We start from the raw sequence: 25,922 nt of genomic DNA on the forward strand, positions 1-25,922 counted from the left end.
AGATCCCTCACTTCATAGTGGTTCCATCAATGATTTTCCGAGTGTCATTCCCAAGGCTGCCAATGACAAAAATATTAACAGAGAGTCTCAGAAGGGATGTAAGAATATCTTCTGGAAAAGCTGGAACCAGCCAGTCAGGAAATCAGGACTTAAGACATTCCTCTTTGCACTAAGTAAGAAGGTTGTGTTTGGTCATGGAGTTGTTTGTTCATTTTGGAGCATGAAGGAAATGTTGACATGTTCCCATGGCACAGGGAAACTGAATTACGATTAGTGCCATCAAAACCAGAGGATTCTAAGAGCCAGGACTGGAAAGGTTTTCCTATAAATTGAGCATTCATTTTAAGAGGCAGTAAAGAGTGAGACAGTGTGGTGCCATTCGGTGCCTCTAGAGGCTGCATTTAAATCTTTTATTTCAGTTTTAATTGCAGTATTTCATGCATAATTTGCCTCTAAGAGGCTAGGACATTTCTAGAATAAATACTAAAATTTAGATTGCTTTGTGACAGGAAGGGAAAAAAAATCCTATAGCAGGTTATTTATTTCTTTGTTTAGTACTTCACATAATACATCACTTTCCATCTGCATCTGCAGTATATTATAAAGTAAAAGCTTTTTTTTTTTAGAAAATGCCCTTAGTAGATGGTCCCATGTCATAAGAGACCTCCTTAAATAACAAAGATGTTGTCATCTGTCAGGTACTCTGACTACTCACAACATTATTGATCGAGATAAAAGTGTAAAACAGTTACCAGAAAGTGGAAAACTGAATCAGAGAATGTGGAAAAAAGTGAGAATTAATTTAAAATTATTAAAGTGAATCATTAGGCCTGTGCCATAAAGTATCAGTCTGGGGAACTGTGACCTATTCAAGGTTGTTCCCAGTGTCAGTTATGAAAATAGCAGAACTGATTAATAGCACCAGGTGCTGTGCTATAGTCTGGATTAGCTCTGAGGACTTGTACTTAAAAATGACTTTTTAAAAATACTGCATTGATGTATATGTCCACATATTTTTTCGCTCTGCTTAAATTTTAATGTAAATTGGGCCAAATTCTTGATGTTGCTTTACTCTTCTTTGTCCCATCAGGCAGAACAAAACCCCTACTTGCCACTCCTGCTGGTTGCCCTCAGTACAGGAGATGGGCCTAAAGGCTGAGGCTTCACAGAGCCATCCCCCGTACACTGCTCCAGAGTCCTAGCTCTGTGGTGCTCACGGAATTTTTAAATTTTTATGGCAATAAAAACTAAGTCAGTTTATAGGATTTTCTCTTCCTGTCTTTTGCATACGGGTCTGCTGGTTTTTTTTCAGAAGCATATCACCATGAAGAAAGTATTTTCTTCATGCTCTCTATACCACTTGAGAACATCCACAAAACAATCTGATTTAAGAATCTCTATTCTGATACTGAGCAACCAGATTAGTAGATTAGTTCTTAGGTTAGTATGATTCCCGAAGCATTTTTTTTTTTGGGGGTGGGGGTGGGGGGGAAACTTATAGAAGGTCATTTCATATGAGTGGCATATAAGAGCCAAAGTAATTACCTACTCTCTGCTGTCAATGGAAAAAGGTAAGAACCTCTATAGAATCACTTAGACCATTCTAACCTACTTCCATTTAAGGGGATGAGTCACTATCTGGAGGTGCCAGTTTCTTTTTCCTGATTAAGAGCTGTTTCCAGGTGGAAATCAAACTGAATTCCAGGTGAGACTTGGATGCCTCACTAATTAATCAAGAAGGTAAAGTTTTCAACTGTACCTAGGCATCTTAATCACATAAATTAAAACAATTAAGAAGCTTCAAGGGTAGTTAGGATCCAAGCCTGATTTACCTCTCTAGAATACACTGTTTACCTAAGTGCTTTTTAAACTCCAACTTTGCAAATTTTATCTTATAGTTTATTTTTGGAAGTGAGCTGAACACTTTGCCCTAGTTTTCTGAACACATTTGAATGTCTTACTACCGAAGACATGACAGAGAATCAGCGGCATTTTCAAAGCCCCCAGCTGGGTTCAGGCAGCTTCACTACCATCTTAAACGCAGTGTATGGTGTTTCTGGCTAGCGGGCTCTAGGTCCTCAGCCAGTGGAGAAATTGCTATTGAGTAATGACAAAGTTAGGCATTATTGTTAAACCTTCAGTACGGATGTACAGTTTACTTGAGAAATACTTATTGGCTCAGAAGGGACAGAGAAAAAAGGCTTAGAGAAAGGGAAAGAGTTACATCATAATTCCAGTTACATCATCGTTCCATTTTTGCTTCTGCAAGAGCATCTTCCGTCTGAAAACACCCCGGGCTGCGCCGCCTGCGCCCCCCGCCCTCTCCTCCCGCCCCGCCCCCACCGGCGCCCCCCGCCCTCTCCTCCCCCCACGCCCCCCCGCCCCCCCCGGTGCCCCCCGCCCTCTCCTCCCGCCCCGCCCCCCCCGGTGCCCCCCGCCCTCCCTTCCCGCCCCGCCCCCCCCCCCCCCGGTGCCCCCCGCCCTCTCTTCCCCCCCGGCGCTCCCCCCCGGCGCCCCCCCCCGGGGGCCCCGCACCCCACCCGGGGCCCCTCGCCCGCTCCTCCCCCCCCCTCCACCCCCCGGTGCCCCCCGCCCTCTCCCCCTCCCCGCGCCCCCTCCGGAGCCCCGCGCCCCCCCCGGGGCGCCCCGCCCTCTCCTCCCGCCCCCCCGCCCCCGGCGGGCTCTCAGCGCGTGGGGGGGCGCCGGGCTGCTCCGGGCGCGCTGCTGGGCCCTAGCGCCGTCCTGCCGTGGGGGCGGCGGCAGCGGCACCCCTGAGCCCAGCCGAGGGCAGGTCTGTGTTCTTTGTCTGCCGGAAGAAAAGGTGATCTTCGAGTGCGAGAGACAGTCGGGATGGTTGGCTGTTTACTGTGTAATCTTCTTTCCAAGTTCAGCCGCTTTCTCACTTGATTGGTCCACCTATTATGCTGTCAGACTTTCTCTGGCTTTACAACGTACCAGCAGTTCACTGGCTCTTCTTTTTAATTACAAACTCATTTTTTCGCAGGGGATGTTCAGTACACAAAGAGGGTGTGGAAAATGTGCAGACTCATGCCCTGAATTTACTTTTTTCCCCCAAAACATAGTAAATGAGTAGAACAAGCTTTTCATCTCACTATTTGCAGTCATTAAGGTAACGTAACAAAGCCCCTTCCATGAAATTCCTTTTCCTGAGCTCTAGATGATCAGCCTCACTCGTTCTCTCGACCAGCTTCTCAACCAGCAATACTGGAGGTTTAGGAAGATCCCGTGGAACACTGCTGACTGTCCCCTCTAACCACATGAGACCTCACTGAATCCATTTGCATGGGTACAATTAAACACACACATATGTGCTTTGCTAGTTCATGAGTCTAGCATGAATTCTGTGATCAGACTGGAGCTAGGAATATTACTGCTTGAGAAAACATTTTTTAAAATCAACCAACAGATAACACTGCAGACACAAATTATATATGGAGTGGAGTTAAATGCTTAAAATCAGGATGACTTAATGCATTTAAGACAGAGCTCTGTATGAATGTCCTATATATCATGCCAGGCAACTGTATTTTGATGTGCGAGTGTATTTATTTTGGTGACTATTCAGTATGATGTTTATCTATGAGTTAGGCAGCCATGCTGAAAGATACCCTGCATATACAAACTTTGTTTATGAAATAGCAGGGCCTTTCTGAGTTTATTTCAATTTTTCATGTTACTTTCAGAACTAATACAGTAAAACAGAGTCTATGCTTGACCAGGGCTTAAATAAGATTTAAATTTTTAAAAATACTGCATTTTTAATTAACTTCAACTTCCCCTTGTCTTTATGCTCATTTGGTGAAACTCACACTGTCATGACAGTGGTTGACAATAATAGATAAAGTGTGGTAGATAAGAATGAGGTTGTTACATTTTACATGAAAGCCCTAAAGCAACTGAGTTTTTAAATCAACTAACTGACTGGGACTGCTTTCATTTTGCTTTTTAGCACCTCATTAGGATTACTGCAATTTTCCTGCAGTACTAAACTGCTGCCCTAGTCACAGTTCATTTTCCTCCTCTAATGTCCAATTACTTCGCTGTCTACTGAAAATTATCATATTTTCATTCCACAATAATTTAATTAAAATATTTCATTCTAGAATATAAATCTGCAACACAAAGCAGCATTGTGCTGCATTCTCCCGCTACAGCTCCATGGCATCCTGCGAAGCAGCACAGCTGTCATGGCTTGCAGGGAACACCAGGAGAGTTCGTGCCATCACTGAGCACCATGGGGTAAGATTGTTGCACTCTTTATCCCTTCCTTGCTTTTAAAGGTCATTGAAGGCCCTACAAGATTTTTAGGTTTCTACAGCCCCAGAGCAGTAGCAGCACTTCTGCAATGTGCCCAAAAATCCTGGATGAACATCTAGGTTCCTCTGACTATGACATGGGACAATCCTTTTGGACTGGACTCCCTTTAGGCTTAGAATTGTGGTGCCTCTCTTGGGAACAGACCCTCAGTGTGCCTCTTCCCACCTGTCTCCCCCAGCTCCAGGCACCAGGGCACAAGAAGTTTCGTCAATCTTCAGTACTAATGCTTGGATTTTGCAAACACCCACATGCTTAGTTGTACACATGTGAAAATCCATCACAGTCAATGAGTTACAAAAGGTAATGGAATCCTTGTGTTGAGATTTAAGCACAGAAATATTTGCAGGAGGAGGACAGCTATCGCATTTTTTTCTTCCTCAAGAAGAAATATAATTATTCCTGTTTGAAACACTTTTCCTTGACAGCAAAGATTGTTCTTGTTGACCCTTGCCCTAGTTAAAAGCTGGGATGAGCTACCAAGCCAAGGCCACGGCTTACGCACTCCAGTTCCTGCTGCTGAATCAGAGCATGTGGTCAGTGCACAGACCTCTCTGACACCAGGTTTCATAAACACAAAATGAACAGCTTACATTTGTGAGGCCTCTGAAACAAATCTCATATGAGACCCTTTTGAAAACATTACTTAGGAGTAGCTCAATGCCAAAGTATTTCAATAAATAATCTTTAAAATGAGGTAAAACAAAAAGTGAACAAGAAAGGTGACTCCCTCGTAGAAATCTCCATCCGTGAAGAGCTTCAGTACTTGACTGGACAAGGCCCTGAGAAAACTCGTTGCACTTTGAAGTTATCCTGGCCTCAGGCAGGACCTGGACTACCACCTCCAGACATCCCTTTCAAGCCAGATTTTTATTATAATTCTGTGAATGTGGCACAATATTTTATGTTTCATAATAGAGCTAGACCTGACTAGGAAATGCTCTGTTTTTTTTCCCTTTTATTTTCTTCACTAAGGTCATTGTCTTCCTTTTCCTGTATTTTTCAGTTAAATCTTGGACATAAGTCTATCCCTTTCACAAAGGATGAACTTTCATTTGTGAATTTGCCCTTATCCCTTTAAAATGTAGAATTTCCCTTACTCAAAACAGACATTGTTCCATGGGACAGTAGCCTTGATTATATGGACACTAACTTTATTTTGGGCAGACTCACACTCAGACTGGTAGACAGCTCATTCAGGACTGGGTTATACTTTGCTATTGCCCAAGATCCCAGAAAAAGACCTGCATACTATGTCAGGGATTTTTCTCAGAAATGAGCAAATTCTTTGGAGTCTGGTCAGCTTTGTTTCCTGTTGGAATCTAATCAACTTTATTTCCTGTCAAATGTAACCGGCACATAGTGGCCAGTGAGAAAGAACCAATTTACTGACAGCAATCCACTGGGGAGGAAAATACCCCTGTTACTAGGTCCTCCCAATAATCACTACGTAGTCTTATAAGATAGGAGAAAATTTTGGCACTCAGGAAGGGTAAGCCTGTCCATGTGGCATGCGTGTCGAGTCTCTTCAGTGCAGCTAGGAAACCAAGGTTAACTAGAAAAGATTCTTTGTGGGACGTTGTAGCTGTGGAGAAATGGGTTGGAACACAGTCTCTGAATCGGTATTCTTAGTTTTCTTATATACACTTTCTACATATGTATGGCTGTATATGTTCTTGCCTAATAAGTACTTATTTATTAACTATACTTATTCTTTCTTGTCAAAAGTCACTGAGACATTCATAAAAGAATGTGAGAGCATTATTGTATCAGAATCTTAATGCTTTTGTCCAACATACTTATTACATTATTTTTCATAATATGAATGGGATAAGTGTTCTTTGACTGTGGCAGTAACTAAAGCTATAATCAGAGTAATACTGCTGGTTCTTAATTACAGTAACAGTGAGCAAGGATAAGCACTAAAGTTCTGTATCCAAAGTTCATTTTTGTACCGGATGTCAATACATATAAAATACAAGTTTTCCATCCAGTAATGCATTTGAGGAAAGAAAACCATTCTTCTAGTATGTAGGGACTTTGTTTCAGAAACAAAACTTTTATTTAATAAAATCAGATTCCCTCACCTATTCATAGTATATATTTATTCATAGTCCAGACTGGAGTTTTTCAGGAGGGATGTGTGTTCTTTTTAATGTGTTTTCAGCATTTATTAAATTCAGATTGTGTTAAATACTTTTCACTGGAGACTTGAATTTTGATGATTTTTGTCCTCTTTTCCCTCCTCTCTTTTTAATCTAGGTGACCATGATGGAAACAAGCCCATAAGAATAGGTAGATGATGAATAGAGCTGCTCAGTGATTGACCAAGGCAGTGGTCAAAATCCAGAGTACCAAATCAGCTCACTGCGGTGATGATTAGCACACTATAAAAATGTTGACTGATGAGCACCTTCTATTCTTAGACTCCAACACAACATGACATTTCCTCAAACCAGGGAAATTGAAATATGAGACTGTAGAGTGGACTTGACATGTGGGGGAAGGTGCATGATGGAGAGAAAAGAAAAAAGTAACAAGAGGTATTGTGATTAGACTCATGAGAACTATAGTGCATGATACAGGTAGTCTAAGTGGTTATTTTTGGGTACCTAGAATTGAAGTTAAGTAGATGCCATTGGGACCTTAGCAGCTGCTAAAACTTCCAGTTATATATGTAAGAGAAGAAGATCTAAATATGAAATATCAGTATCTGTAGTGTCTAGTATAAATAACATTTTAAATCCCCTCAAATACCCCAACTCACAAAAGACGTGATTTCATAACTGATTTTCCAAAGGATTATGAAGTCCCACAGTATTGAGCAATTCATCTATACTTTAGCCTTGACTTGCATATTAGCAGTCCGAAGAGTTCAAGTCTGGCAGCTGGTTCCCTTTTGGAAGATAAACCCTGGGTCACCAGCAGATCCTGCACCTTGCCACCATTTCACTTCGCCTGCTAAGTTTGTATGGCCTCCAAAATCATCTCAAATAATAATTACAGCTGCTGGAAAAAATACAGTGAAATGCGTTATATGGTTAGTTATTTGCAGGCTAAATAACATTATTAGTAAGTGGACAGAATTACAAGAACACCATGACTGATATCAGCAATAAGGAAGAAACTGAAGAGAAATCTTTTTTTTGTAACTTACATACACAAACCTGTGAGGAACCAGATCTTTACAGTGCTACCAAGTTAGCAATGTCATTCATGTCTGTAAACATGCTGCTGCATGATTAATTAACACTAAATTAAATAATATCCCACATGCAATGAGTTGCAGACCTCTGTACCAAGTCATGGCAGAGGTAGTAATTCATACAGCAAATAAGTTATCACTTGAATATTTAATGTCATCTCTCCATCACTCTGGTCCTTTCTTTTGGCATCTAAAAATAAACTCTTTTGATTAAATATCATGTGTATTTGCTTTTTATGTTGTTTTACCAAAGAAGAGGTGCATGGGAGGAAACATAAAAACTTACACAAAAGCTGTTACAAAGAGAAAGGTCTGTATTCTGTAACTTTTGAGGAGAAGGCAAGTGCTAGTGAGCTCTGATTGCAATTCAGATTGGACATTATGGAAACTATCTAACTATATAAATAGTGAAGCACCGGAGCCTATGGAGTTTCCATCTTCAGAGCCTGTAAAAGATAAGTTAGCTAAACATCTATTAAAAATAATGTGGGTATAATTATTTTACTGTGGGGCATATAGGTGCCTAGATGACCTTTCAAGGCCTTTTTATCCCTGTGACTGTAATTCTATGAAGCTGCTATTTTTAAAACAAACCTCATTGTTCTGTTCTATCTTAGCAAGGAAAGCAATAATTTTTTACAAATACTCTATCCAATATTAGATCAGATGTAAGAACTACAGTGAATGAAACTGATTTCTGTGCTGGAATTTACAAGACAACTGCAAGTTAACTGCAAAAATAAATCAAATACAAGTTATCAGTGCCACAAAACCAAGATGGTTATAAATGAATTACCAAACAAGCATCAGGACCTGTGCAATACACATGTGGCACCACTTCCAAATGCAAGGTGGATGTAGAATATTCTTTGTGGTCTCGGCTCAAGCCCTTTGGGGTATAGTCATGAAGGAAAAAAGCTGTGGTTAGCTGAAGCGTTTGAGCTCCTGTGGATATGGCCAGCCAGGTTACTGTTTCACCAGCCTGTTCCACTTGTCCCTTTGGGTGAATGTACCACTTCTGCAGTTCAGCAGTTTTTCTGATTGCTACCTATCTTGTAACCTTTAATTATTTATACAAAGTGAAGCCATGCCATCAAGTATTCCTAAAAGATGGGATGGGACTGTTTCATGTATGAATTTTATTGTGTCAAAGGAGATAACTCATTTTTTTAATTCTCAAAGTGTGAGATCAATGCTTAAGTCACAACCCCTTTTGGACTGTCTAGTTGCACTCTGGACACACAGCTAGAGCTGTTAAATTCAAAAGGCAGAAATAGACATGAAATTTGAACATTACAAAACCAAATATGTCTCCTCTAATGCTCTAATCCAGTAGGACTTGGTTTCCAGGCCTTTCCTAGGCAAAATTTGCCCTTCTACACTTTGATTTATGTTTAAACAGTCAACAGAAAGCATTTGAAATTATGATACAGAGAATGCAAGATTAGAAATGTTCCACTAAGCCTTCAACATTTGGAGAGAAAAGGTCTTTTCTGAGCCAAGATGGCTCTCAAGAAGAAACAAATGATAGCTCTGCACTTGACTTGCTTTCTGTGAAGTATCGTCCAGGCACACACACTTAAGTATAATAATCTGCAATGTAATATACTATTTTATTTAGCAGCAAATAAAATGTGACCTCTTCACTTTAATGAAGAGAGATCTGGAAAACTTCCCATAAATGCATCTTTTCTTTTAGACAAATGTGAGGAGAATACAGTGCCTAGCTAATCAAGTACCTTAAGCAATAACTCAAAGCTCCTGGCTTTTAAATCATTCCTACTGCTCTTCTAATGACATCACAAGAAAGCACTGCCAACATCACTCCTTAGCAGATAATAAAAAATGGTTAGCTGCAGAAAATTTTGGACACGGTGGATGTAACCAACATCTCCTAAGGCAGGTGGTTTCTGAATGCGGGTGCCTCTCCCATTTGTAGAAATTACTCTCGCCATGAGGTTAGGAGATGCTGCAGGTTTTGATGGCCTCCAGAAAGCTGCCCTGCAGAAGGCTGTTAGGTTGGTCAAGAAGAAATTAAAGGATTCCAGATGTTTGACAAATGCTTGGTTTGGTGGAACAGATTGACAATAACATTACACAGATCTCACAAAGGGAAAGTCTAAACAAGGCAACCATGACAACTACTCAGATTTTGTACAGTCAGCTTCAGGTTAACTTTAAAATAATAATTTTCAGAAAGAAACTGACAATCAGAAAGAGAGTTAGATAATCAGGAATACTTTGCTTTAGATCAATATTAGGGTGTGAGGATTTTTTCTAATTCTTACAGAAAATCTAACAACTGTGTCATGATACCTTTGGATTTTGTGCAATTATTTTAATTCAGATTCTCACACAATAGGGAATAGTATTTCATGAATGTTCATAAGTACCAGACATCTTTCCAAAAGTTTGGAATAGCATTTCAGATTATCATCGAAAAGTGCAGATGCTTATCCAAATGTATTTGAAATTTACCAACCCATTACCTCTCACACTGCTTGACTAGTTAGAGTGATATTCCATTCCTTCTTTCTCTTTGAAATCTTGCAGGAGCAAGGCTCCTGTACCCAGGCAGAACTTTGAATTCAAACTGTTTTTTGAAGAAAATGCACTTAGGAGAATATAGACAAAAGTAAATTCAACCTGTTCTGCAGTCAAAACCCCTAATCAAAATGTCTTTCCATCTTAGAAAACATTAAAACTATCTGTATCTTAAATGTTACGGTGAACTTTTTACTCCTATAATTGGATGACCCAAAATCTAAAGACAAATATCCTGACTGAGCTTCATCATGGTTCAAATGTGGATAAGAATCTTGTTTTGAAATTTATAGCTTGGTATTTTCTCATTAAAAGAAAAAATAGCTGAAGTATTTACAGTTCTCTGCAGTGTGTTGGGGGAAGGAAAGTTTCAATCAATTTCCGACTTGGTTCAAATCACTTTTTTGCCTCCTTCACATTTATTAAAATCCCAATAGAGCATGACAAATTGGATCAACTGTTTGACAGGTAATCATCTCATTGCAGATCGCCCACTGGTGCTTCAAAAGCATCCAGCTAAAACTCAGCCATCTCTTTTATCATCTGCAGTACACATGCATGTTATGAAAGAGAGAAACTAGTGCCAAAAAGGTGGAAGATGCCAGAGTTTTTATGAGAAATACATAAAGTGTCAGTTCTAATGTAAAATCCTGCAGCTTTTAACAGAGAATAACTTTTGCATAGATGTTTTATTCTGACAATTGTATGTTATAGACAAATTTGTGATTTGTACGAATTATAGTATAGTGTTTACAAACCATTCTGAGGATGATATCCTTTAGCAAACTCTGTAGGATTTTAGACTAATAATACTGCTATTCTATTAGTGGTGGTGTTGGTGTTTTGTGTTTTGTTTTGTTTTTTTTTTTTTTACTTCTCACAAAAAGATGGATCAGGAATTGGGACAGAAATCCACTGGCTGGATCAGGTCTGCTAAGTCTGTGTGCAGGCAGGTTGCTTGTCACTCAGAATTAAGATTCTGCTCAGGGGCAGGCAGGAACAGAATTTCAGCTGGTTCCAGTGCCCAGACAAGAGAGTGGGTAGATCAGAGGTGGAGGGGTGGGACAGAGCAATCAGAGATTGCTTATACAGGATGGGGACTTCCAGACTGGAGCCAAGCAGCAGGGGAAAGAGAAACCTGGTTCTGCTTCCAGCCAAACGCTGGCACTGCTCTTGCCTGTTGCTGACTCACATTCAGGTCCTCATGTACTCCACCATCAGCAGAGAGGCAGGTTTAAACGTCTCCCTGTGATCCCTGCAGGCTGATTGTTTCTGCACTCACCCTTCAGCTCACCAGGGCTGTGCTGCCAGGGCTCAGTTCCTTGTTTCCTCACCTGCCTCCTTTGTAACCTTGGGAAAGTCACAAAGGAAGTGCTCCTGATCCTCAGATTCAGGAGGCTAATTCTCACTCTTCCAGTTTCTTTGTAACCCCTAAAGTCTTTCAGCCTTGCCAGTACAGATCAGCCTTGCCAGTACAGATCAGCTTGGTCTTGTGCCAAAGCCAGGACCACTACACACCTTGTAATGAGCCTCACACATACCAAGGGGTTGGGTGGAGGATCAGTGTCAAATGTTGGTGTCAGGGGTGTTTTATGTCTAACTCAAAGGCTTCAGCACTCAACTCTGGGATGGTCACAAGCTAAAATGCTAACTCACACATTATTCATTCTGAAGTTTCTCAGAACATCGCTTTGTGTGAGAGCATCACTTTTGTACAGCAAAAGGGACAAAAGAAATATAATTGTCATTTAAAATTATGTCCTTAGCATTCTCAGCAGTGAGACAAATTCTTAAGAGGGGTTAACTAGAATTTGATTACATTTCAGTGGTGACTGTTCGCATGGAGAAGATAATGTTGATGCTGTCTATATCAAGTCTCAACGTGTAAAGAAGACTGAGTTAGCTAACAGAATGTGGATTTCTAGGAAAGCAGAAGGAAAGCACTTTAGCTGTTTACATTTCTATTAATGGTAGAAATTATGATGGCGTTCTCTCAGATACAGATGTCCAGGGTACATGACTTCCAAACACACTTATCAGCTGCCTACCATTCACAGCTCAACTTGGTTTAATCCTGTGGTCAAATTGCAGCAAGAATATTTTGTTTGTGCTCATGAAAAGCTCTAATCTGAAATACATATGGTACTTCGCAGTCTCTGAATATTTTAACATGCTGACATTAAAGATGTTTCTTAGTATCAATGTTCCCCTTAACCCAAACTGTGTTGTTTTTCTCTTGGGTCTTTCTTGTATAAGACACTGCAAAATATTTCTTAGGACAGCGTACAACATTTGAATAAGTTCTTTTAGAGCAGTGGTCTCCAAAGTGGGGTGTGTGCACTCTAGGAGGTGCACAAGATGATCCATTGCAATGAGGAGAGAAAATATTAGCACTTCAGTAGTACAAGTACATAATTTAAAAGTAAATAAATATACATATATCTGGGGTGTGCACTCAAAAAATTTGGAGACCACTCTTTCAGAGCACTGCTTCCTTGCATCAGTGCTTTCTTATTTCCTATATAGATTTGGACTTGAAGTGGTACTGTACAAAGAAGTGTACTGGAGAGTTTTACAATCAGATGCACCATGTTGGAGCTCTTTTAATTATCTTTTTCAATGATTCCATACTCATCTGCCTTGCAATATATCTTTAGTGGCTTGACTCAAAGGAATGGCTCTTTTCTCTGCTTCCAGGAAAATGATTGCAATGATATGAAAATACAACATATGGAATTAATTTGCGCTAGTTGGCATAGCTACTATGAAGAAACTGAGAGGAGTTTTTTTACACCATGAGCACTCTGTACTAAACAGTTTTAACAGGCATGCTTATTGATTACCCCACATTTAAGGCTGCTGCATGCAGAACTGTATTTAGCAATAGTTTTTTACAGATTGTGGGAGCTTCATTAGCTCTTCAGTTTTTATATGTCTTCTTGTGAGGGAAGGACTTACCTGGCCTTAAATTAGCCAACTACAATATGTTGTAGCACTGTGAAACTCAGCACAGGCTGAAAAACCTGCCATGGACAAACACTAGGACAGCCAGTGAGTCCTGTGCAAGCTTAGCTACTGGCCTGCCTGTAACTGGGACTGAAGGATGGGCATCGCCTACTGACTCAGCAGGGATGCTGCCAGATGTGCTTTTGTCTTCCTTCCTGAAGACACATTTGCAGTAACTTAATTTGCTCTTGGATTTCACAGGTTCCTGCTCACATATGCCCAGGAGAAATCAAGACTTACCTTGCACTTCTCCAGTGTTAAAACTGTCTGTGAATTAGCTGCAATCTGTGGAGGTACTGTGGGCTTCCTTCTTTGCCCAACTACTGTTTTTACACAGCGGTAATCTCCATCACATGCATTTGCAGCTACTTGGGGTTTAAATAATATGTAATATAGAAGTACATCAGTGATTCTCTTTTGTGTGGAAATATCTAGACAACAAACTGTTAAACTTTACAGTGTTTTTTCTCATTCTGTGTCTCGCTTGTTCTGCTGGTTGAGAAGTATGTTACTGGGCACACAATAATACAGCAGGAATATTTAGACTTTTCTAGATTATAATCTTCTGATGTGTTGTTTTCTGGTTTGTTGTTGGTCCCTATGGACAATGTGTTGATTTTGTTTAGGCCTACCTAAATTCCATAATGAAACTAAAAGTAGAGTTTTTCTGATGTAATCATTGTGCCTGTAGGAGTACTCTTCCTGAGCACATGCCAAAAGATAGGGAGCTCTATTATCTTCTGTGTCTCTACACTTTACAGGTCTCCTTAGCTATTGAATCTGGATTTGAAATTGCAAGAAATGCCCAGATCTACCCCAACTTTCAGAAAGAGAAAGCACAAAAAATCCAAAAGAGCAGAATTTGTGATAGGATACAGGAGACTTCATATTTCAATTATGAGAATCAGTTACAGTGGTTCTCATTGAAGCTATTATTCATGTAGTCACAATGATATGCACAAGGCATAAGACTTTCACAATTTGTTGGATATAATTTCTTGTGTCCTGAATTGCACCAAGATCGATGTCTAGTTTGGCTGTTGCAGTAACTCCTGCAGTCCCCAGTCAGCCTTCAGGCCTGTGCAAATACAGATGGCATTTGCCCCAGAAAATTTATAATGTAACAAAACTTATGTTCATAGTACTGTCCATAGGTAGAAATGTAGACATGGCCATGTATTAAGCTTAGGTTTGATGTGTTATCCTGAATAGGTTTGCTTCTTGTTAAAAGGAATCTTTTTCTTTTTTCTCATCAATGCACTTTTCACAGAGAGCAGATGCTCTGGGCTTTAGCACACACTGCTTCTTTCCAACTGGCTTGATCCCAAGCACTCTTGATTTTTATGAAACCACATCCTTCTCAGTCTCTCCATCATGAGAGTGCTCTTGTCACTTCTTCCCTGTTGAGCAATGGTTACCCTGCTGCACTTAGCTCCTGCCCTCACCTGTGGAAAGGCTGCCTCTTCATGAGATGCTCTCTCTGAGGTTTGCACAGGGAATTGTCTCAGCAGCAGAACTGATGAGGCAGTGATGGAAGGAGGGTATGAACCCCTGTGAGGATCCTCCCACAACTCTCCCTCCCAGGAAAAGAGAGCATGGATAGAAGTAAATGATGTAACAGCCTTTTCTGCCACAGAGCAGGAGGTGTAACTAAACCCTGGGGGACACAGATGTAACGTTGAAAAGGCAAACACCTTAGTTGATCTTTAAGACATCTTGATAAAAAACAGTGGCAGAAAGACAAGTGTTGCAGAGTGGAAACATCAGTGATATGGGGCAATCAAAGTGAAAAGAGAGCAGGTGAGGCACCAGCTTGGACCTGCTGAATTAAGCAAGCATGTGGGCCAAGTTAATTTCTGGTATAATCATATAAAGAGCACCAGCCCACCAGCTACTGAATTTGTCTGATATTTCAGATGCAACAAAGAGCAAAGAAAGATATATGAATGGTTATTAATGGTACGTCAGCATACATCTGAGAGATACTTTTAAGAGATTCTTATTAATATTTAATTTATGAATTAATGAATAAAACAAAGGTATATAATGTAAAGCATGGGAGAAAGTGATTATTATTTCTATTGTAGTTGTGGCAGATGGCGTACTAAGTCTTTACTGTTGATATTTTTAATTGTGTACCTATTATTATTACTAATAGTTAATAATCTGATCACCTGTAATAAACATCTTACCCATAGCCTAAATGGATTATAATATACTATGTAACTTCTATACAGTTACACACATGAGTAGTGGGGAAGGTCTTTTGCCATGGCAAGAAAAAAAATTTTATATATATGTATATGTGCATATATATGTGTGTACAGATGTATGTACAGTTTTTCTCCTAGGAAGGTAATTAAATGATCATTCAAATAGTTTCATAGTTTAATTTTATCTCAGCAGCTTCAATAAAAGCAAACAGAGAAGTAGTGATGGCAGGGGAAAAAAAAAAAAAAGGTCTATTTGCCATTTTATTTGATTGCTGGAAAATGACAAGTGAAATTTCTGTAGCTAATTTATTTTGTTACAGATGTTTCTAGTTGGCACAACCACATCTTAAGCAGGGGCAATTGCCATAGTGCCATTGACTTTCAAGTTGCTAGTCCTTGATGAGTCTAATAAATGACTACTAGTTAAACATGATTAGGAGTGATTCCTGCAGTAATACAGTCTAAGAATCGAGGAACACACTCAGGATTTTTTAGACTTCTACAATAATAACAAAGAAAACATTGACCTCATTGTTTGGCCAGCTGGGATCCCTTGTCTTGCTTTTCATTCTGCTACAGAACAAAGCTAATACCATAACTGATTATGACAAGCTAACGGTAACTAACTATACCAATCTAATAATCAGGCAAAATGATCATTAACTTGTGCTGCAAGTGTACTTAGAAAACCTGTTACAACCTGGGACCCTCTGAGATCTGGTTGCCATCAGGATCTGAACAGCTGCACGGTAACACATCTGGCAGGTGAGCCCTGGTTTAACTGCAGTGATTTACCTGCTACCCACCTCAGCCCCTGCTAGAAATGACCGTTACCTGCTTATTAGCTTAAATGGTTCATAAAACAGGTTTGTGTTCATATTCTGGATTGTTACTTGCTGAAGAATTCTATTCTGTTTCTCCTTCGGCAGGACAGAGTGGGGTGAGCTTATGCAGAGCTAGATGCCTGGTCTGGCTACAGTCCACAACTGGCTCTGCCAAAACAGCCTGCTCAGGGAAAGAGGTAAGCAGCAAGATTAACTAATATGAATACTGAAGGTACGAAGAACCTCATTACTTTATTACAGTAAAATGCTGTTTTGTTTGTTCTAGATATTAGCAGCATTGAAGATCATCGCTACTCATTCAGAGCAAGACTTAAGCAGAATTTCTTAAGGAAGGGCTATTCTACTGGAGATTTAGGTCTTTTTAGTTCTCTTACCCTGCAAGCATCACACGTTAGATTCCTCAAGAGATAACTATATGGGGTGCTGAAGAAGTGAGGGTGCTGCTTCCCCTGCCCTTGACCCTCATCACAGCTGTATGTCATGATGAGGCGCTGCACGCTCCCAAGGTACCACGGAGGACAAAACGCAGACTTGGATCAAGGTGCCACTTAGCAGTAGGCACGATGTGGCGAATCTGGTCGCCGAGGAGGAGAAGGAAGAAAACAGCGTACGCTGTAACGACCTGAGGCAGAAAGCGGGATGGAAGCCCCAACCAGCCTTTTCCTCCCAGCGCTGCTCAGGGCGCTCCGGAAGGGCCCCCCCCGCCCGCCGGGCGGGCTGCGTGAGCTGCGCAGCACCCCGGGAAAGCCGTGCGCCCCGCCGGGGCGATGGCGGAGGCGCCCGGTCTGCTCCCCGCGCACCCGCCTCGTGCCGGGCGCCGCTTCCCCGGCTCCGCGCCCCTCACGCGGCGGAGGCGCGGGCGCGCAGGCTGCGCGGGGGCGGCGGGCCGCGGGCGCGGGTGCGGGCGCGGCGGCGGCCCGCCAGGTGGCAGCAGGACCCCGCGGGACGGCTCCGCCGGCCGCCGCGCCGCCGCGCCACCGCGCCCGCGCAGCGGGGCCGCGCCCGCCCCCGGCCGGGAGCGCGGAGCGGGGCGGAGGGGGGGGCTCTGACCCTGGGGGGCTCCGCGGCGAGGACCGCCGGCCCGTTGCAGGGGGGGGTGCGTGTGGGGGTGCGGTCCGGGTTTAAACCGGGGTCGGGAGCGCGACGGAGACCGGCGTGCGCGCTAATCTGTTGCAATTAGCGTTATAACCCGTGCCAGCTCAACCCGCACTAAAGACAAAGCTCTATGTAAATCGCCCTCCCCATCCCCCGCTCCCGCGGTCTGACGCTGTTTCCCAGCCTGTTTTTAATGATACGGTACGCGGAGTAACTTAAAATTAATTATAAGGTTCTCGGCTAAAAGGAAGGGGGGAGGCGGTGTCATTAGGCGGGTTTGGTGCTCAGAGCCTCGGCCACCTGCGCTTGGCCGCGGTGCCCGGCGAAGGGCGCTGGCGGCAGCCGCCGGGCTGTGGCGGCTTCGGCAGCTCCGCTTTTTGGGCATCTGTACGGGACGGAGATCCCGGCGAAGGTACGGTCCCCGGGCGGGCGGGCGATGGGGGGGCAGGCTGGCAGCGGGCTGGGCAGCGCCTGGGCAGGGGTGGGCGCTGTCTCCGTCCAGGTGGAGGAGTGCTTTTTGGGGTGGAGTGTGTGCGTGTCCGTCTGTGTCGGGCGCGGGGGAGGGGGAGGTGTTGCAGGTCTCCTGGCTGGGGCTCCGAATTTTCGTCTGCAGACTCTATTTTTTTTTTTTTTTTTTGAAGACCTGCATGATTTCTTCCCCTAGAGGCTGGCTTGTCGCTTCCTGACATAGACTGGTCTAACCCCCACCCCCGAAGATAAATATTTCAAAATACTGAGAGGACGTGACTACAAAATGCACTGTTCTGTGGGGAGGACAACAGGAAGGATCTGAGGGCTAGTGAAATCCCTAAAAATACAGCATCTAACATGAATGTTGTTGTACAGAGTTCTGTGTAATCTAGTCTCAGGAAAAATACTGTAATGGGTCTTTTTGACAAGACTTTTTTCTGCATCTCTCTTTCTTTCTCTCTCTCTCTTTTACATCTTTCTGTTCGTCTCCTCCATATTCTGCTTTTTTTTTCACAAGTTTGTTAATTCGACATTTCAACGTTGCTGGCTTCAGACTGCACCACTGTATGAACTTTTTTTTTACAAAATTAAGACTGAAAAATTTCCCCCCAAACCTCCACTTAACGGCACAACTGGTATGTATAAATAAAATCTTCATTTTTTAAAGTGACATGGATGTGGTTTACTCTGTAGCCTCAGTAATTTAAACAGCACCTATCTGCTGCAGATAGAGTTGCTATGCACGTCTCTACTAGTGAGTTTGAAAATTCGAACCCGGCTTTGATTTATTTCCTTTCTATCAGTGATTAATGCGCCGTAATTAGCTAATCTCAAAGCCATTATTTACAACTGGGGCAGACAAAGGGAAAAATTGATGATCCAGCACTTAGGTCGATTTGAAATTATGAAATGGAAAGAAATGTTTAGGTCTCGGCTCGGAACCGGACAGCCCAGCCTCAGGTTAATAATAATAATAATTAATAACAATAATAATAATTATTCAATGTTTAGTTAATCCATTAATTATAGCTGGTATTTTTTTTCGGCCCAAAATGTGCTCACATCATCTCCAAGTCAAAAAAAGTAGGCATCTGCTGGGAGCTTTCTCTCTCCCCCTTTGTTGCTGTGTTATGGAGAGGAACTACGTGTGTGCTGCCCAAATGCGCGGGCAGAGGAGGCGGACGCGGAGGAGGAAGCCCGCGGCTCCACGCGCGGTGCGGCGCAACCCACGCGTGCCCGTGGCGGGGCTCCTCCTGCGCTTGCCTCCCCCAGCCCCTCCTGACCCGGGCGTCGGGTCATCCGCCGTGGGACGAGGCCGGTGGGAGTGAAAAAGGCTGGGGGCGGAGGGGCCACCCGTGCGGGGCCGGGGCCGAGGCTGCCCGCCCGCGTCCGCCGGGTTCCTCCTCAACGCTTTGCTGAGTCCCGGCTCCGTTAAATCCTGGAGGTTTTCCCCTTCTCTTCCCTTTTGGCTGTGCGAATCTGGCTTTCAAATGATATCCTAATCCCCATCACCAACACCCCAGGATGATAGGGAAGCTTTCGTTTGATCTGGAAGTGGGAGGGGGGAAATGGAACATCTATGGAAATATCAGGGAGGGAGAGAAGCAATTCGATTAGGAGATTATATATATATATATATATATATATATATATATATATATATATGAAAGAAAATAAAAGAAGAAACACAAAACCCGAGGGTCGCTGGCAGAGGTGCAGAGCAAAGGTGCCTGGTGTGACCAGGCGCTGATTGTCCAAAAGAAGAGGTGCAAATGTTCTTTGTTCCGAAGTGCCTTGCCAAAGGCGCACAAAAAACATTATTATCTTAAAAAAAAAAAAAAAAAAAAAAGGCATTTAGAGGAAGAAAAAAAAAAAAAAAAAAAAAAAGAGAGAAGGAAAAAAAAAAAGAAAGCTAGCAAAGCTGAAACCTTGGGGGATGTATACAAACTAAACAGCTTCCCACCCTGTTTATCATTCCTGGAGGAAAAAGAAAAAAAAAAAAAGCAACCTTTCCACTTGCTACTCCCTCTCCCCCTAGCTCCCTCCCAAACAGTGAATTACAGATGATCGCCCCGTGCCCACTGTAACGCGGCGACACGGAACAAACCGGGAGGGACCGGGCACAGGCGGGGAGCGAAGCGCTGCGGGGACATCCAGGGCAGCGCGGGACTGCCCCCCCCCCGCCAGGGATAGAATCGCCTCCTCGCTTTTCTGCTTCTTCTGCCTCCCTTTCTTGTCTAATGAAGGATTGATTGAGACATATGAGTTATGCCTGGTGCTATTTATCCCTTGAAAAAAAAACCGAATCCGGGCTCTAAACTCTAAAGAATTTTGCATGGGATTTTGCTTCTGAGAAATGCCACTGTTTGTCCTAAATCCAACCATAAGGGAGGGGGTTGGGTGGAGGGACATCTGTGTAATTTGAAGCAATAAATATGCCGGATCTGTGTCTGTTTGGGTGTTTCCATTTTTAAAGATGATTAATCCCACCTCTACCCTCCTTTCCAATTCGACTGTAAAGAAATGGATTAGGAATGGTATCGAGAAGGATTATTAATTTATATCAGACAGATGGAGCTGTACAGTAGGGTTTGAAAGAAACAAAGAAAATGGTTTCTAAGTGGTTGTTTGGCATGAATTATTTGGTGGATTTGCAAACAAGCAGGGCGAAACACTGTACAGAGCAACGTCGGGGAAGCCCATCTGGCACCTTCCCCGTCCCTGCTGGGGCTGGCGGGGTTTCCTGACAGGTAGCGGCAGAGGCGCTGAGCCGACCTGGCCCGAAGCGGGGGGACCCGCAAGCGCCAGGCTGCTCTTCCCTCCGACGGCCGGGAGCCTCCAGCCCGCCCAAACTGCGCTGCTCCGCGGCCGCGGCCCGGCGGGGCTGGGGGCCGGGATGAGGCTGCACCTGCGGGCCGGGGGGCCGGGGGATGCCGGCCCCCGCACAGCCACCCCCCACCCTAGACTTTGAGGGACACCCCTCACGGGACCCTGGCGGGGTCCTGCCTGGCCCCTCTGGCACCCCACCCAGCTCCCTTCCTCCCCACCTTGCTCGCCCCACTCAACCGCTTGCAAAGTTCACGGTTTAGGCGGGGCGGGGGTGAGAATCAAGGAGCGACAAACTTTCGGCAGTGTTTTCAGCCTGATCCGTCCCTCCGTGCATTTCTCTCTCTCCCGGCGTTTTTCAAGTCAGCCCCGCGCTGAAATCTCCGGCCATTTCAAACAGTTTCAAATGTGATTGACACGTATGTTAATGGTTTGTTTTTGTGCACAGCGGATCTGCAAATTTCCAACACAAACACATTGTGTAGATCAGATGTTAGGTATAAAAATGGTTTATCGATTGAAATAATAGAAGCATTATTTTGATTTGTCCTGACATGGTGGCTGATTTATAGATTCCTAGCCCATTGATTTCTTCTTGTCCGGGCAGAGGGAAATGATCAAATCTCATGAAAATGCCCTTTCGTGCTAATTAGAAACCCGAGATGCACATTATATATTAATAGTCTCTCTTTCTCTCTCTCTTTGTTTGTTTCTTTCTTTCTCTCCCTCTCTTTCTTTATTTTCCTTCCTTCCTTCCTTCCTTCCTTCCTTCCTTCCTTCCTTCCTTCCTTCCTTCCTTCCTTCCTTCCTTCCTTCCTTCCTTCCTTCCTTCCTTCCTTCCTTCCTTCCTTCCTTCCTTCCTTCCTTCCTTCCTTCCTTCCTTCCTTCCTTCCTTCCTTCCTTCCTTCCTTCCTTCCTTCCTTCCTTCCTTCCTTCCTTCCTTCCTTCCTTCCTTCCTTCCTTCCTTCCTTCCTTCCTTCCTTCCTTCCTTCCTTCCTTCCTTCCTTCCTTCCTTCCTTCCTTCCTTCCTTCCTTCCTTCCTTCCTTCCTTCCTTCCTTCCTTCCTTCCTTCCTTCCTTCCTTCCTTCCTTCCTTCCTTCCTTCCTTCCTTCCTTCCTTCCTTCCTTCCTTCCTTCCTTCCTTCCTTCCTTCCTTCCTTCCTTCCTTCCTTCCTTCCTTCCTTCCTTCCTTCCTTCCTTCCTTCCTTCCTTCCTTCCTTCCTTCCTTCCTTCCTTCCTTCCTTCCTTCCTTCCTTCCTTCCTTCCTTCCTTCCTTCCTTCCTTCCTTCCTTCCTTCCTTCCTTCCTTCCTTCCTTCCTTCCTTCCTTCCTTCCTTCCTTCCTTCCTTCCTTCCTTCCTTCCTTCCTTCCTTCCTTCCTTCCTTCCTTCCTTCCTTCCTTCCTTCCTTCCTTCCTTCCTTCCTTCCTTCCTTCCTTCCTTCCTTCCTTCCTTCCTTCCTTCCTTCCTTCCTTCCTTCCTTCCTTCCTTCCTTCCTTCCTTCCTTCCTTCCTTCCTTCCTTCCTTCCTTCCTTCCTTCCTTCCTTCCTTCCTTCCTTCCTTCCTTCCTTCCTTCCTTCCTTCCTTCCTTCCTTCCTTCCTTCCTTCCTTCCTTCCTTCCTTCCTTCCTTCCTTCCTTCCTTCCTTCCTTCCTTCCTTCCTTCCTTCCTTCCTTCCTTCCTTCCTTCCTTCCTTCCTTCCTTCCTTCCTTCCTTCCTTCCTTCCTTCCTTCCTTCCTTCCTTCCTTCCTTCCTTCCTTCCTTCCTTCCTTCCTTCCTTCCTTCCTTCCTTCCTTCCTTCCTTCCTTCCTTCCTTCCTTCCTTCCTTCCTTCCTTCCTTCCTTCCTTCCTTCCTTCCTTCCTTCCTTCCTTCCTTCCTTCCTTCCTTCCTTCCTTCCTTCCTTCCTTCCTTCCTTCCTTCCTTCCTTCCTTCCTTCCTTCCTTCCTTCCTTCCTTCCTTCCTTCCTTCCTTCCTTCCTTCCTTCCTTCCTTCCTTCCTTCCTTCCTTCCTTCCTTCCTTCCTTCCTTCCTTCCTTCCTTCCTTCCTTCCTTCCTTCCTTCCTTCCTTCCTTCCTTCCTTCCTTCCTTCCTTCCTTCCTTCCTTCCTTTTTTCCTTTTCCCTCCCTTAGCCTTTTTTTTTTGTTGTTTTTCTCTCTGATGGGATTTATCAGATCTATTCTCTGCACCATGGACTTGGTGCATATATGTGTATATTTTTTAATCTCTTATACATCTGTTTTCACTTTGCACTTTCAATGAGCTGTAGCAGACAATAGTGAGAGAAACATCTGAAAATGCAAGGAGACAGAGTTGCATATGTGTTTCATTTCTGCGGGTTAGTCAGAGAAAACAACAAAAGGACAGCTGGAGGGGGGGGGAATAAAACACACACAAAGGGGATTGTGAGCTTGTAAGAGGGTAAGGCGAGTACGACGAAAAAAGACTGCAAAAAGTAAGGAAGAACAGTAGAAGTGAAGCGGGAAAGAGTGTCAGAGAAAAATGGTCAAGAACAAGAATAAGAGGATAAAAGCCAGTCCGGCTTGATGTTCCCTAACCTTTGAAAGGAGAGTTAGGGAAAAGACAGCTCGGTCCGGATAAACAAACTACGAAGACGCACCTGCCCCAAATGTGTATTTGATCTGTCTGTACAGATGCGTGTGTGTTTATCCATCTATACATTTATATAGGGGGATCTAGAGCATCCCAACTCTCTAATTGCAATCGTGCGTTGAAGAGGTAAGTCTCATAATTCTTTCTTTTATGTGCGGAGAACTAAATCCCGTGAATAGCCAGCAACTGTCACATCCAGGCAGTATTAGTTTGGCTGGACTTTGTGTGTTTGTTTTTGTTACTTTTTCTTGGTTGTGGAGGAGACAGGGTTCAGTGGGAGACAACCAGATGGGGAGGGAGGGCAATCCCATTGTCTGTTCGCCAGAAGATCTCGTTTTGCCCTGGAAAAGGCGATCAAACGCAGCCAGGAAAGTAAAAGGGATGACCGGAGCGGGGGACAGGGGGGCCGGGGGTCGGTGGGGGAGGAAAGGGGGGGGGAGAGTAGAGAAAGAAGAGTGGGTGCATGTGGATTTAATAGCAGTGAAAGTATTACAGGGGGATCAGATTTAGCGAGCGAGCGAGAGGGAGCTTTTGAACATCTGTCTAATGCAGCCAATCGAAGTGACATTAGTGATATTGGAGAGAGGGAGACACCGCCGCCGACCGGGCTGAGATTACGGGAGCCTTCCCAATCCGATTAGCCGCTGCCCCGCTCCTGCCAGCGGCGGAGCCCCCGCCCCGGGAGCCCGCCGCCGCCGCCGCGCCCCGCTGCGCGCCCCGCTCCGCACCGCTGCGCGGCCGGCGCTGCCCCGACCCTCCGGCGCTGCCCTCCCCGCGGCCGCCGGCAGCCGCGGCTCAGCACCTCCGCAAAACGCCTCCGGAGGGGCAGAGCCGCAGCCCGGCGGTGCCGACTGTGCCGCTCGGGTTTAATATTCATCGATACACCGCGATGAAATTCCACCCCGCTGCCGGGGAAACCTTTATTCTCCGGCTAATTGTAATTTACAATTATACTTTACACTTAATCACGTAGGAGGTTAGGAAACAAGATTCTTCCATATAATTATTGGCCTCTTTAATCCTATTCCACCGCATATCACCCTGCACCGCAAAGTCTTATTGTTCCCTCCTCCCCATTTTACCAGTCATTTAAACTAGTATAAAAAAAAGAAAGATCCCACTCTGCATAATTTTAGGCATCACACCCACGCCCCCGAGCCTGGAGCAAAACGCATCAATGGGTTGTAACTCCCGCCGGCGTGGGGGGAGCGGGGGGCTGGCCGCGCCGCGCCGGGCAGGGCTCGTACAGTGCTGAGCTCCTCCGGGCCCCCGCGTCGGGCTGCTCGCTGCTGTTGGGTCGCCTGGCAGATATTTTCCCTCCACTTGGCTTGCCAAATCGATTAATTTAAAAGCTTGCCTTGATTAATTGCAGGCAAGTTACACAGAAACACACGTTTATGAGCTCCGCGCACCTAAGCAAATACCTCCTGCCCGCATGCACCATATGCCTTACGATCTTTGCCTAACTGTGACCGCAGCCTTTAAAGCAAAGCGCATCCCTCCAGCTCTCCGGCGCGGGGAAAATGCCTGCAGTTTGTACCTCCAGGCGTTACAACATGCCTGAGCCCAGCTGAAAGCAAGCCGGCAGCCGGCCGCAGAGGACTGTGACTGCCTGCAGCGCTGCCAGGGACGCTGCCAGGGGCTGCCGGGGGGCTCTCCAGTTCTGTCAGGTCCAGCCTGGTGCTTGCCTCTTTACAAGCTGTTGTACCACCCGGTAGCAGCTACCCGAAGCATGACTCAAAGGCTGACTAGCATCCAGCTCATGAATTAGAGAAAATTGACACCCTGCTTAAAATTCACAGGATTGAACTTGTAATGTTCACATTTTTACGTGACAGTCATCCTACGGGGAGACAACGTCTAACAGCTCCCGAGCTTCCCCCTTGTAACAGTGTGGGAATAACATGGCAAAGGCCAAGAAGTCTGTCTCTCGTTCACACACACAGAATGCACACCACAGTATTGTGCAGCAGTTTCATGATTTGTAGCACATCAGTCTAGTATCTGTCTATGAAAAACTATACTGGTGGGTTTTTGTTTGTTAGATTGGTTGGGGTTTTTGTTTAATGGACATTAAAACCTTTCTTCTTATAGTGCTAGGTAGGCTAATTTTACTAATCTTTCCTCTCTGTGTATCAGACACCAAAGTTGTTACCTGTCAAAAAATCCCTGATTTTAATTGTAACAGTCTAGTCTGCATCAGCCTCTTAATTAGACATAGTGGGGGCAAAAAGTTAAGGGTAGAATTATTGTGAGATATCACTGTTGAAGAAGGTATCTCAGAAGACTTGTACAAAGTCTTCTTGGTTTGTCACCCTGTCACCTCTGAACCTACATAATTCAAACAGTCAAACAAGCAGTTCATGCAAAATCTTTCCCCAGCTTCCAACAACCCTTCTTTTCCACAGTCTTCAGAGGTTATTTTCAGATCAAAAATTCATAAACTTGACCTGGGAATCTAAATAGACTGAGAAGAATAAATCCTATCCTACCATCAAGCCCTATATTAATTTTGTTCTTGTATTTCAGTTTATTACATAGTTGTGTTTTTTCTAAGTGATACACTCTTGAGTTATTATTTTCATATTAACTCTCTAATGTTCTTAGTACAATAAATAGCTTGCATCATTCTGGTCATTCTTTGCTCCAAAACAGAGGGTCTCATACGAGGTGGATGACAAATGTGTTCATGGGCCAGCCAGTAGGAGACAGAGGCAGTTTGGGGGTCAGGGTGTCTCTCTACTACATGCATGTGCAGTTCAAAACACTCCAGAATT

This window comes from Tyto alba, unplaced genomic scaffold (assembly GCF_018691265.1).
Source record: "Tyto alba isolate M040663 unplaced genomic scaffold, T.alba_DEE_v4.0 Super-Scaffold_42, whole genome shotgun sequence".
Taxonomy (NCBI): Eukaryota; Metazoa; Chordata; class Aves; order Strigiformes; family Tytonidae; genus Tyto; species Tyto alba.